The sequence below is a fragment of the Tupaia chinensis genome, unplaced genomic scaffold (assembly GCF_000334495.1).
Source record: "Tupaia chinensis unplaced genomic scaffold, TupChi_1.0 Scaffold143676_1, whole genome shotgun sequence".
Lineage (NCBI taxonomy): Eukaryota > Metazoa > Chordata > Mammalia > Scandentia > Tupaiidae > Tupaia > Tupaia belangeri.
Genome location: NW_006203524.1, coordinates 158,218 through 171,685, shown reverse-complemented (window position 1 = coordinate 171,685; position 13,468 = coordinate 158,218).

Here is a 13,468-nt window from a genome sequence, read left to right as displayed (position 1 = left end):
TTCCTCTCTTGATGGCTGTATTACAGTGACATGGTATATAGCAAGCTCTACACTATGTAATAAGCTCTACGTTATCTTCTTGCAGCGTTTTAGTAAGTGTGAATAAAGAGTAGCAGGGTTTCTCCCACTACATTCTTCTTTGTTAAGGCTGTTTTTAACTATGTTAGAGCCTGCTTTTCCATATACATTCCAGGGTAAATTTGCCTATGTCAACAAAACTAACGGGGTCTTCTTTTTAATAGTAATTGCATTAACCTTATATATCAACATCTCTTGCTCATGAAAGACACTAAAACATAAGTTTTTGCTCCAGATACTATTTATACACCATCTACATATTTTTTCCTGTAGGGCACCTTCACTCACCAGAGACAAGAGACAGAAAGAGAAAGACAGACAGAGACAGTGAGAGAGCACCCCCTACCACCTGGGGGATGGCCATGTTACAACCCCTTCTCTCCATCCTCCTCCCAGGGTCTGGGGACACACACACGAGTCCAGCATGTTTTCCAAGCCACCAGGTCCCATACTCAAACAGCTCGGTCAGCCACAGGAGATCCAGCAGCTTTAAGCTCCAGGCTCCTGGCTGGCCCCGAAAGCACATTTGCTGACACGCTTAGTCACGTGTCTTAGCTACCACTTTATCCAGGCCACATTCTGGTGTTTGAGGGGAGCTCACGGAGCATCGTCCTTCCCACATATCTCCAAGAAGCTTCTTGCTTTCGGCTGTTTTTCAGAGCTGGTTCGAGAGCCAAGGCAAGTTCCCCAGTATATGTCCCCTAATCATTGCCGTGAAAGCAGCAGGTTATGGATGCCCACTTCACTCCATGGAGTCATGCTTCCTGGTAAGCACTAACCCAACCTCCAAATGTCTGTGTATTGTATGAGCTGAGCTATTTTGACTATCTTTGCTCCAAACCTGCTCCTCATTTCGCTGAAAAGCACCTCATGGTGTCATACTACAGAGACAGTTTCAAAGATATCACACTTCTTCTCCCATTGACTACTTATTATTTTTTACGTATTTATTTTATTTCTCTCATGAGCGAGAGAGAGTGAGAAGCCCTCTACAGGATCCTTTGCACTGCATTCTTCCAGCTAGTCGGGGTTTCCTTAAACTTGAAAAACAAACCAACAAACTAAGAAAAGAATGTAGATGATATCTAGCATTCCTAACTGTCAGCATCGCATCCACATGTATGTGAACGCAGTCATGTGAAGAACACACACCGAAGAACATCCGTTGGGATATTGTTAAGTAGTCTGACACGGCAAGACCTGAGTTTTCCAGCGGTTTTGCGTGTTCTTTCAACAGTGACTGAATGTAATTCAGTGTGCGGATGCAGCTGTCGCGTGCTACGCTCAAGACCACTTTCCGGGTGGCAGTCTGGGGACAGGAGAGACAGTGATGGAGTGTCCCTGATCCGGAATCTAAATGCAGAACTGTCCTTTATTGCCTTTCCACCTCCACGGGGCTGAAGGCATCTGAAAACGCACAGTAACCGACAGCTGACGTATTGGACCTTCGAGGGGGACAGGTTCTAGAACGGCGTTATAAAGTAGATGGGCCTTCGTGCAGCGCTGTTTTCCTTTCATTTGTTATTCACTGGCAGTCATGTGCCCTGTGAGTGTCCACAGTCAGGTAATAACGAAAAAATACTGACTTTCAGGATGAGACTAAACTACTATAGTTACAATAAAGAAGAGTACAGCGTTCGCATCCGGACGCAGCAGCACGGCTCGGCTTGATTCGGGGTGGGTAGCTCGCAGCAGCTGGGCATTTGTTTTCTACCCGTAGGTAGTACACCCGAGACCAGCGGCTCAGACAGAAGGATATTTGAGTACAGATGGCCTCATTCTTTTCTTGTCATTTTTCGGTTTCCCAAACAGCAGTTTACTTTTTTCTTTTTAGAGGTTTTTGCTATAGGACACGTGCGCTCGCCAGACAGACAGAGAGAGACAGAGAGACAGAAAGTGAGAAATCACCTCCCAGGGGGGAAGGCCACGCCGCAATCCCTTCTCCTCCATTCTCCTCTCAGGATCTTGGGCACGCACACACATGCGTCCGAGGTGAGTTTTAAGCCAGCGGGTCTGGGACGCGAACCGCGGTCGACTACATGGGAGTACTTACTTCAATCAACTAGTTATTGAAGTAATTACTTCAATCAACTAGTTTTTGAGTTGAATAGCTATTGAGTATCTAAAACTTTTTGTATTTTGTTTATCTATTGAACAATATCTTTATCCCTCCAAACCCTTTAAGTTGACTGACAAAGTTTGAATGTATCTTAATTTTTTAAAGATAATTCTTTATGTAATTTTACTTATTATTATTACTATCAGATTTTTGATATAGGGCATGTGCATTCACCAGAGAGAGACAGAAAGAGAGAGAGAAAGTGAGAAAGCAAGCTGCCAGGTCCAGGACTTGAACTATGGCTGGGCATATGGGAGTCCAGCACCTTAACCACCACACCATCTGCTGGCCCAAAGTATCTTAATTTGTATATAATGATTGATTACATTTACTATCACGTAAAATTGTGTGTATTTACATCCATGATGCAAATGTGTCTGTTACTTTATTTCTCCTGGGTGGTGATTTTTGCTTTCTGACTCCCTGTGTCTCCAGCGAGAGCACATGTCCTATTGCAAAAGCTCTCTCTCTCTCAAAAAAAAAGGTTATTCCTATAACAACAGTATGATTTAGAGGCCTAATTTCCTCAGAGATTTGATATTCCATTTTCAACATATACAAAATTTGTATATATACTTTGTCTATTTCTTTACTTTCCACATTTTTTCATCAGTGTATGGGTCTATTCATGCAGCATCACCACATCTTTAAATAAGTAAATGTTGTAAAATGTTTCTATAACCATTATATAAATATTAATACAATATTGATGTAGGTGTAAATATATATGAATGTATTTATGTATATAATACATTTTAATATCTGGTAGGCAGTTGTCCTTATAGAGAGTTTTTCAGTAAACTTTGGATAATTTTTACAAGTTTATTTTTACGAATTAGCTTCAGCATCGTTTGAGTGGCTGCATTAACGTATCTGTTGGAGCTTTTGCTCAGATTCCATTTTCTCAGCTGAGTCGGGAAGCACTGACATAGGGAGAACTTGTCCTGCTAAAGAACGAGAGCGTCTTCCCACCACTTCTTACCGGCTCTGCTGTCTTTAAGGAACATGAAAAGTGCTCCTTACGTAAATTGTACACACCTTCTCCATTCTCACATACTGCTCCGTCGTTATTTTATAATAAATGACATTTGAACTCCTCTTCATTCGTCTCCCTGTGGAGGATAGAGACGGCCCAACAGACACATCCTGGTCCTCATTCTCTTCTTACAATACGATGTGGACAGTCCTTCATGGAGGGAGGGTTTGTGTTCGCTCTCCCTGAATATATTCTAGTTACAGCGACAGCTAGTTTGGAAGTAACTCTGTGTGTTGTCAAAGGCGCAGCTTCAGCCTCAGCCCCCTCGGAACACACAGGTTGAGAGGTCTGCACCACCATGAGAACCCGGAGTCCCGATTTCACCGTGCTGGGTACCTGGATACTGGGGTAAAGTGGAGACGCAGCTGGACGCAGGGGTAAAGTGGAGACGCAGCTGGACAGTGGGGTAAAGTGGAGTTGCAGATGGACGCAGGGGTAAAGTGGAGACGCAGCTGGACGCAGGGGTAAAGTGGAGACGCAGATGGACGCAGGGGTAAAGTGGAGACGCAGATGGACACTGGGGTAAAGTGGAGATGCAGCTGGACACAGGGGTAAAGTGGAGACGCAGATGGACACTGGGGTAAAGTGGAGACGCAGATGGACACTGGGGTAAAGTGGAGACGCAGATGGAGGAGCCTGGCTGTTTGCATCCAGTGTCAATGAAAATGCCGCTATTATTTTGCTATTACACGATACGTTGACTTTAGGGATAAAGCGTGTAGGTGTAGACAGAGAGACAGGGTTAGAGCTAAACAAGGGGGTAGGTCTATTCCTGTTAGCGGCTCTCCAGGGTCAGACCCATGACCTGGAGGTTAAGGGAGCCAGATCCCCATGGCCAGATCCCAGCCCCAGCAGCTCGGAAAACACACCAAGCACGTGTGTGTGCAGGCCACCACATCCCAGCGAGATGGAGGAACAAGAGCAAGGATTGTACCACGGCCTCGTACTCTGGTGGTGCTTTCTCTCTTCCCCTTTGTCTCTCCCTGGCAAATCCATATACTCCCTAGCACTTCGAAAAGATAAAAGGGAGAAAAACTACCCACTAATTTCTATTTTAAGGGAGCTTTCATTTTGTCCCATGAAGTGAATGCTGAATATCGTGAAATCTTTTCTGGCATGATTCTCTCCTTTCTCTTCACATAAATTAATGTACATCAACAACTTTCCTAATATTCAGCCCACCATGCATCCTCAGAACAAATCACTGGAATAAGCATTACTTGGTCATAGGGTATGCTTTGTAGGGTTCTGTTTGCTACTAAGTTAGTATTATATTATATTTTATTTTATTTTATTGAGAGGATTTTGCTATAGGGCATGTGCACTCACCAGAAAGACAGAGAGACAACCTCAGGGGGGACGGTCACACCACAATCGCTTCTCCTCCATTCTGCTATCGGGATCTTGGGAACGCAAGTCCATGCGCCTGGTGTGAGTTTAAACCACCGGGTCTGTGACTCGAACTGTGTTCAAGTACATGGGACTCCAGTGACGTAGCCATTACGCCAACTGCTGGTCCTATAAGTTAGTATTTTTTTGCTAATATTCATCTGAAGTTTTTAAAAATTGTTTTGTTGCTCTCAGAAGAATATTAGATGCAAATATTACAATGTAGCTAATATGGCTTGATTACTTTTATTTTTAAGGATCATTTATATAAGTTTATTATTGTTATTGTTATTTAATTTGCTATAGGGCATGTACGCTCACCAGGGACAGACACAGAGAGAGAAAGAGAGAGGGAAAGTGAGAAAGCAAAACACCAGGTTTGGGACTCAAACCACAGCCAAGTGGGAGTTCACCACCATGCCACCTGCTGGCCCTGATTGCTTTTAAAGACAGAGCATGAGGCTTAGAATTAATAAATATTTATTACAGTATAGACATTATTTTTTGTTTGAATAAAGGCAAAGGTGACTTCTTATTTAATAACTCTCAACTTACAGATTATAAACTTAACCTCCCACCAAATTACTTAAATTGCAGAGCTTTCTTGGATTCAGTTTGTTATCTTGTTGTCGTTTTAGTTAACACAAAACACTTTATTACTTTTGAAGAGGATTAATAAGCCAGTTGCTATCAATTATTTTGAAGGGACCAGGTCATGGTCCCACGGAAAGAGTTCAGGGGCCACGTCCTAGGCCCTCCAGTGTGTGCTCGCACACATATGACCAGTTATTTGGGCTACCTAACATCTGGGGTGGAGGGCGACATGAAGACCCTGTCGGGAATGCGTCTCTCTCTCCCTCTCTCCATGTCTCTGTCTCTCATGGAAGAAATAAATGCTTTTGCCAAAGAGTGTGTGAACTTGCCAGAGAGAGACTGAAGAAGATAGAAAGAGGGAAAGTGAGAAATCATCCCCCAGGGAGGATAGCTATGCTGCAACCCTTTCTCCTCCTGAGATTTTTGGCACATAGTCACATACACCTGGTGTGAGTTTCAAGCCACCGGGTCCAGGACTTGAACAGTAGTCAACCATGTGGAAGTTCTACACCTTAACCACTCCACCCCCTGCTGGCCACAAATGAGTATTTTTTAAAAAATGTTTTTGGAGTCATACTAGATTTGCATCATGGTACTATCACTAACTGGCCATGAAACCTCGTATAATTTAACTACTTTGTCTAAGCTCTTTAGTCCAATATCTGAAAGGGTCCTTTAAAATTAAATTAGGCAGTATACAGAAAGCACCAAACCATGTCACACATATGACAAATAGTCCAAATACCACCACTGCCATTGAAAATAAAGGAAACTATTTTCAAAATTTTGTATATCTATTAAAATACTATTTTTTAAATTTAGGACTTTATTAGGAATGTGTAATAATATGAATAGTCCATTGAAGTAAATGCAGTTAAACTTTATAGTTTCTATATTATTTATAGGAAGAACACTTTCTTTGAGGCTCCTAGGGACTACAGTAGGTAATGATTTATTATTTTCTGAGCCATTCAAAATATGATGTTTGAAATTAAAAAAAAAAAAAGACAAGATCAGACAGAAAAATGAAGACTACTTTGGGAAGTATATCTGAAGACACAGGTTAGATGAAATATCTGTGTTGATGACATTTCTTCATCTCCGTACACATTTAAAGAACATTCCAAAGTACTTCAGAAGAGCTTCAGCTCCTGAAGTCAGGGCCAACGAACTCATTTCAAAGCTCTGCTGGCGTTAGAAAGGCCGCTCCTTCTATCCAGGCTGCAGATCGGACAGGAGAACGAGCACCAACGTGGACAAGAGTTTTAAACAGAAAAGAGTAAATCGGCATAGAGGCACACACTTCTCAGTTGTATGCTGCAGTAGTTAAATGGATTCTGGAGGAAAGTAGGTGACGTGGTTATTAAATACAAGAAATTGTTGGTCTGGCCAAGCGTCTGATATTCCTTAAGGTAAATAGCCGGTAGTGAATTGCTTTGACTGTACCAAGTTTTTCATAAATATAATAACTATTGAAAACTATATACTCTAAATTGGAGCACAGTACTTTATTTAGCTATTTAACAGTTCAGGAGCAAATAGGCTATTTGTAATTGTCCACATTCTAAATATGAAAAAGGTGCCGGTCTGAAAATCCATGTCACACAATCATAGTAACAGTTAATAAAAAGAATTGGGGAACCAGCAGTTAGCGTAAGGGCTATGTCGCTGGACTCCCATGTAGTCGACCGGCTGCCTTAACCACTGCACCACCTGGGCAGCTCTTTATGCTGTGAATTTTAAAGGAGTATCTTTGAGACTTTAATAGGTATACTAGTTTTACTAGTTTTAGAGGTGGCTTTGATTTTTTTCTGCCTATTAACTAATCAACATCCAGCTCAAGGATTAGCATATTGTATCCACAGGATAATTATATATGATAAAATTAAATGGATCAATAAAACTCACAGTTATTGGCAAACCTTTTAATTAGTTAATATGAACACATGTAATACAAATGCAATATGAAAATCCCACAGAACAAGGAGCCTCAAATGCCATGTCTAAATATTTTGGATACTCACAATCATGAATATGTCCTAAATGAGACATGCAAATGAGTGAGTTAGCATTAAAAAGGAAATGTGAGCACAAGCAGTTAGCGTAATGGCTATGTCACTGAACTCCATGTAGCTGACAGCAGTTCGCATCCCGGACCCGGTGGCTTAAACTCATGTTGGGCGCATGTGCATGCGTACCCAAGATCCCGAGAGGAGAATGGAAGAGAAGCGATTGCGGTGTGGCCACCCCTTCTAGGGCGTGATTTCTCACTTTCTGTCTCTCTGTCTCTCTCTCTTTCTGGCGAGCACACGTGCTCTATAGCAAAAACGTCTCAAAAAAAAAAAAAGAAAAAGGAAATGTGTAATTTGTACCCTGTGTAAATCAATTACTATTCTTGTTCTTTTGTTTCAAATGAACATGTTTCAAATATTCAAAGAGATAATAACATTCCTCCCAGATGGTATACACCTTCAGGAGATCTCTGTTAGTTATTGAATTTAGAATTAAAAGTAAACTCCGCCTTTGAAGAATCCAGATGTCCACAAAGGAGTGTAATTTGCCTTCACATTCTCATGGGACAATCAGTGACTAAGTGTCCTCAATAAGATATCAGAAACAAATAGCATTAAAAACGTTAAAAAGTCTTGTTGTAAGCCTGTCCATTTAGTGAAGTGAGTATTTCCTGGTCTTAGAAATAAAGCTTTGCTATAACGATGATATAAAATCTGTGTTTTATGTATATATCCATCACAATAAGACGTTCTGAATTTCTAGATTCCACATTGATTTTATTCTGATTTCAGTATGCATCTAATTAAACCTATTTCTAGATTTCCGGGCATTCTGGAATTATTCCTCTCTTAATTAGCCGTTAGGCATTCCTTCCCCAAATGTGAAGAAAGGACTCCTCTTGCAGCCTGCTCGTTCTGCCCTGGGACCAATCAGTCAGGTTCTTACTAGTCAGCCAGGCATTCAGTCTCATAGTCAGCAACCAAAAATGCAGTATTATTTGTCATGCACCTGTATAAATAAAGTTTATATACAGAGGAAAAGGAATTTAATTTATAGGACACCATTCATATACCATGAGAATCCAAAGGTAATTGATATCAATGTGGGCTGAATATTTTGGGGAAATTAGTGGAGATGGAGAAACTCCAAGGTCTTGAAGGTATTTGAGCATATTGACAAAAGGAAAGTAAACTTTAACAACAGGATTATGACCCTGAAGGGTGTGGAATTCTCCCAAAATAAGTAGCTTCAACATGAGTACTGAAAGTGATGGGAAAAGGAAGTAGGTGGAATGGAAATCTGCTTTAGACCCCTTGAACCATAAAGAGTTCTCAGTGAGGCTGGTCTGCAGCACAGTGGTTAGGGAACCAGACCCCACATACCAACTGCAGTTCGAATCCTGGTCCCAGTGCTGGTAAAAACGAAACAAGAACAGGATGTGTGTGTGTGTGTTGTGTGTGTGTGTGTGTGCGTGTGTGTGCACGTGCCCAGGATCCCCGCAGGATGGAAGACTGAGGAGAAGGGTTGTCGGCATGACCACACCCGTGTGTGTGGGATACATTCTACTTCTCCTTTTCTCTCACTCTCTCTTTCACGTGTGTGCACATCATGCCCCCAGCAAGGAAAAAAAAATCAAAATCAAAACCAAAAACTAAAACAACACACACACACAAATGGTGAATTTGTATATTTTATTTTTGGGTACCTGTTTTAAAGAAACATCAAAAAAATAATTCTAGTATTATTTTTTTAATTGAATTAACATATGAGTGTCTATTCTGAACCAGAAAATCTTCTATGTCCTAGAGCTAGAGGACTGAAAGAGAAATAATATGAGACTCCATAAAGCTTATCCTTTCATGAGGTGAGACAGTACTATGGAGAATAAGAAGGGACAGGGACCAGCAGTTAGTGTAATGGCTATGTCACTGGACTTGCATGTAGTCAACTGCGGTTTGAGTCCCGGACCGGTGGCTTCAACTCATGCTGGGCATGTGTGCTTTTGTGCCCAAGATACCAAGAGGAGAATGGAGGAGAAGGGATTGTAGCATGGCCATCTCCCGGGGGGATGATTTCTCACTTTCTATCTTTTTGTCTCTCTCTGGGGAGCACATGCACCCTGTAGTAAAACCTCTGCCACCTCCCCACATGTGAAAAAAAAATAACTGAAAGAGGTTAGCATGCACAGGTGAGATGGGGTCATTTTAAAAGCAGGCTAGAAGGTGCAGCCTCACTAAATAAAGAGTATTTTAGAAAATACTTAAAAGAAGCAAGAAAGTGAGTCTGGAAGAATCTGGAAGCTATCTGGGGAAGCTCCTGTAAGGTGGAGGGATGAGAAGGGCACAGCTCGGGCTCAGGAATCTCTGAGAGCGTCAGAAAACAGCGAGGAGACCCATGTGGACTCAGCCAAGAGAAGGAGGAGGGAGGCGGCAGTGAGGGAGCGAGGAGGGCGGTGGCACCTGCAGGGCCTCTGGCCAGCAGCTGTAAGACAGGACTGACGGCATTCCCTGCTGACTTATAACTGAGGCTTTACTCTGGGCCATGATGGAGGTGTTGGGATTGAGGGTTGGACCGTGAGAGCAGGAGCAGAGAGACCACTGAAGGCTTTTCGAATAATCTAGGAAAAAAGTAATGCTTAGACAATGAGGTAGCAACGGACTTGGGAAGACATCTCACCCCAGGAGTCAGTCTTTGCTGATCAGTTTCATGAGATTAAGCACAAAAAAGAGGGGAAACTCCCAGATTTTCCATGGAAGCTACTGCCCAAGTTCACACTGAAACGTGCAGGACTCGCTGGAGCACAGAGGGAAGATCCTGACTTTAATTTTAATCATATTGAAGCTGAAATGTGTCTTATGATTCCTCAGTGGGTATATTGAGTGCAAATTAAACAATTCAGTCTAGACTACAGACATTAATTTGTGAGTCATCAGCATACAGATGGCATTTTGAGCTAATTTAGGAACGAGTATGAAAAAGTAAAAAGGAAAGAGACAGGATTCTGACCAGGGGACCGCAGCATTGTAGGCTCGGTGGGGCAGGAACAGCAATAAATGATTAGAGCTCAAAGTACAGTGAAGAGGTCTGGTAACCTGGAGCACAACGCAAGAATGCACACGAGTAAAGACAAGAATGAACGACTGAGTGCTAAACACACACACACGCACACACACGCACACAGAGGAAGTGAGAAAGCAAGCCAACAGGTCTGGGGCTTGAACCATGGTCAGCCGTGTGGGAGCATCCAGCACCTTAACCACTGCAGGACTGTCATAATCACTACATAATTTGAAAAAATCATATATATTTTAGTGGACTGGTAAGCACAGAGGACAGAAGGACAGGCATCGGGGTAAGGAGAGGAGAGGAGTCATAAACACCAGTTCTAGAGACATCTGCTGAGTAGTTCTCATGTAAGCCATAGCAGGGGACCGGAATGAAAACTGGAGAGGGTGTCTTTATTTTTTGGGGGGGGAGGTATCCGTTTGTTTGTTTGTTTCTTTTAAATGTTGCTAGTGGGCACATGCACTCACTGGAGAGAGAAAGGAGGAAGCTGAGGAAGCACCCTCCACAGGGGATAGTCACATAGCAATCCCTCCTTACCCAGTTTTGGTTGCAGAATTTTGTGTATGCATGCACATGCACACAGCATGTTTTGCAAGCCTCCAGTTCCAGAACTTGAACTGCACAGTCGGCCATGCGGGGCCCAGCTGCATTAGGAACTATACAACCAGCTGGCCCTGTCTCTCTGTCTCTCTCTGTCTGTCTGGCAAACACACGCATCCCATAGCAAAAACCTCTCACTTAAAAAAAGAAGAAGAAGAAGAAGAAGAAGAAGAAAAGACTTATTAGACTGCTGGACACTAAGTGTAAATGTAAGATTAATGGCCATGAATCTATGAGAAGACCAGAGTGCGTACTGCCTGTGCGGAAGGAGATATGTTGTTATTGAACAATGAGCTCTTGTCCAAAGGAACACAGGAATCAAGAGAGAATTCACTAGTTGAGGACCATCAACACTGGAGCTGGGAATGACTGAAGAAAAGGTGACTGGGCCGTGGAAGCTGAAAAGATGGTAATGCGATTGGGAAGAGAGAATTCACTAGTTGAGGACCATCAACACTGGAGCTGGGAATGACTGAAGAAAAGGTGACTGGGCTGAAAAGATGGTAACGCGATTGGGCTGAACGTCCTGATGAAAGCTAAGCGTCGTCCCAGTTTGGGAACAGAAGGACAATGGATTTCAACAATAAGAGCTGGCACTCAAAAAGGCAGATGTTTGGACTTGAGACTATGAGAATCGAGCCGTGAGAAAAGTTACCTAAATGATCATGAGAATTTGGGCTGAAGACAGAGTTTTGGAGAACAGGTCCCAAAACTGAGAGGCCGGGAAATGGAGACGATGATATGTAAGGTGTTTGGCACAGATTATGAGAGGAGACGCGTTTAGATAAAAGGTAATACTCAGGGCGAGAGCCACAAATCCCAGTGCAGACAGAGCTGTGCACACTGAGTGACGCAGCAGTCTTGTAAGGCAGGAGACCAGGACATGGAGATAGAGGCAGCGGAACAGGTAGGCAGAGACACACCGCGATTAGATTCCTCAACACGCTCCTCTCCCTAAACGAAGTGTCCAGTGGCCAAAATAAAAGTGAGGATGAAGAACTGAAATGCATAATCAATATCAAAATTATTAAGGAGACTGATTATCTACTTCCATCTTTCAATCTACCTGTTTAGAGTTTTAGAATATTTAGGTCATAAAGAAAGTAGAAGTGTCAGAAAGAAGTATGATTAAAGTAAAACTCTCTGATCAAAATGTATTGATAGTAAAATTTAAAACTAATAATAGTATTTTTAAAGGACTCACATGGAAATTTAAAAAAATACTTCCTATTCAAAAATACTTCAGTTTATATCTGAAAAGGGATATATAAATTAAAATTGCACAGTTGTACAAAATATCACCTATACTCAAACGTATGGGAAACACTTAGAGTAGTGATGAGAGGGAATTACATAGCTTTAAATGTTTTAAGTAATTAAGAAAAAGATGAAAATGAATACATTAATTCTCAACTGAAGAAAAGAAAAAGAATAATAAATGAACTGAAGGAAACCACAAGAAATGAAAGAATTAAGATACAAGCAAAACAATGAGATAGAAAATGAAAACTGAGCATCTAAACCTTCATGTTATAATTGCTGGTCTCCGGCCCAGGTGGTGGCGTAGTAGAACGTCACCAGGGGAGGCCGTGGGCTCTTGTCCTAGGGCCTTCCTGAGTCCCCTGGGGCTCGCACGTGTGCCTGTGTTGGAGGCCAGCCCACACTGGGAGTGAACTGCATAGTGTCAGCCTTGTTAGAAATGTCTGTCTCTCTGTATCGTTCACATTCATGGAAGAAGTTCATAACCTTCAAAAAAAATCCAGTTCTTGGGACCAGCAGTTAGCATAATGGCGATGTCGCTGGACTCCCACATAGTTGATCACGGTTTGTGTCCCAGGCCCGGTGGCTTAAAACTCACGCCGGGTGCATGTGCGTGCGTGCCCAAGATCCCGAGAGAAGAATGGAGGAGAAGGGATTGCGGCGTGACCATCCCCCCTGGGGGGTGATTTCTCACTTTCTGTCTCTATGTCTCTCTCTCTCTGTCTGGGGAGCACACGCGCTCTATAGCAAAAACCTCTAAAAGAAAAAAAATCCGGTTCTTGAACTAATTAATACTAAATGTAAATCACTACCTAATGTAATCAGATAAGAAAAATAAATCATAAGCAAGTATAAAATGTTTTTAAAATTTTAATTTTAATTTTAAAATAAATTTAAATTTTAAAATGACAATGGAATAAAACTGTTGAAACAACACAAACATATAACAATGAGTTTATACAAAGACCCTAAATAAACTTGAAAAGTTTGACGAAATGTATCATTGCTTTGGTTAACATATTCTGTGAAAATTAACTACATTAAAGATCGATACCTTAGATCAATAGAAAGGATAAAGATAAAATATGTTAGACTTAGATGGCTTTACAAGGAGAGAACAGGTCCCAAAACTGAGAGGCCGGGAAATGGAGACAATGATATGTAAGGTGTTTGGCACAGATTATGAGAGGAGACGCGTTTAGATAAAAGGTAATACTCAGGGCGAGAGCCACAAATCCCAGTGCAGACAGAGCTGTGCACACTGAGTGACGCAGCAGTCTTGTAAGGCAGGAGACCAGGACATGGAGATAGAG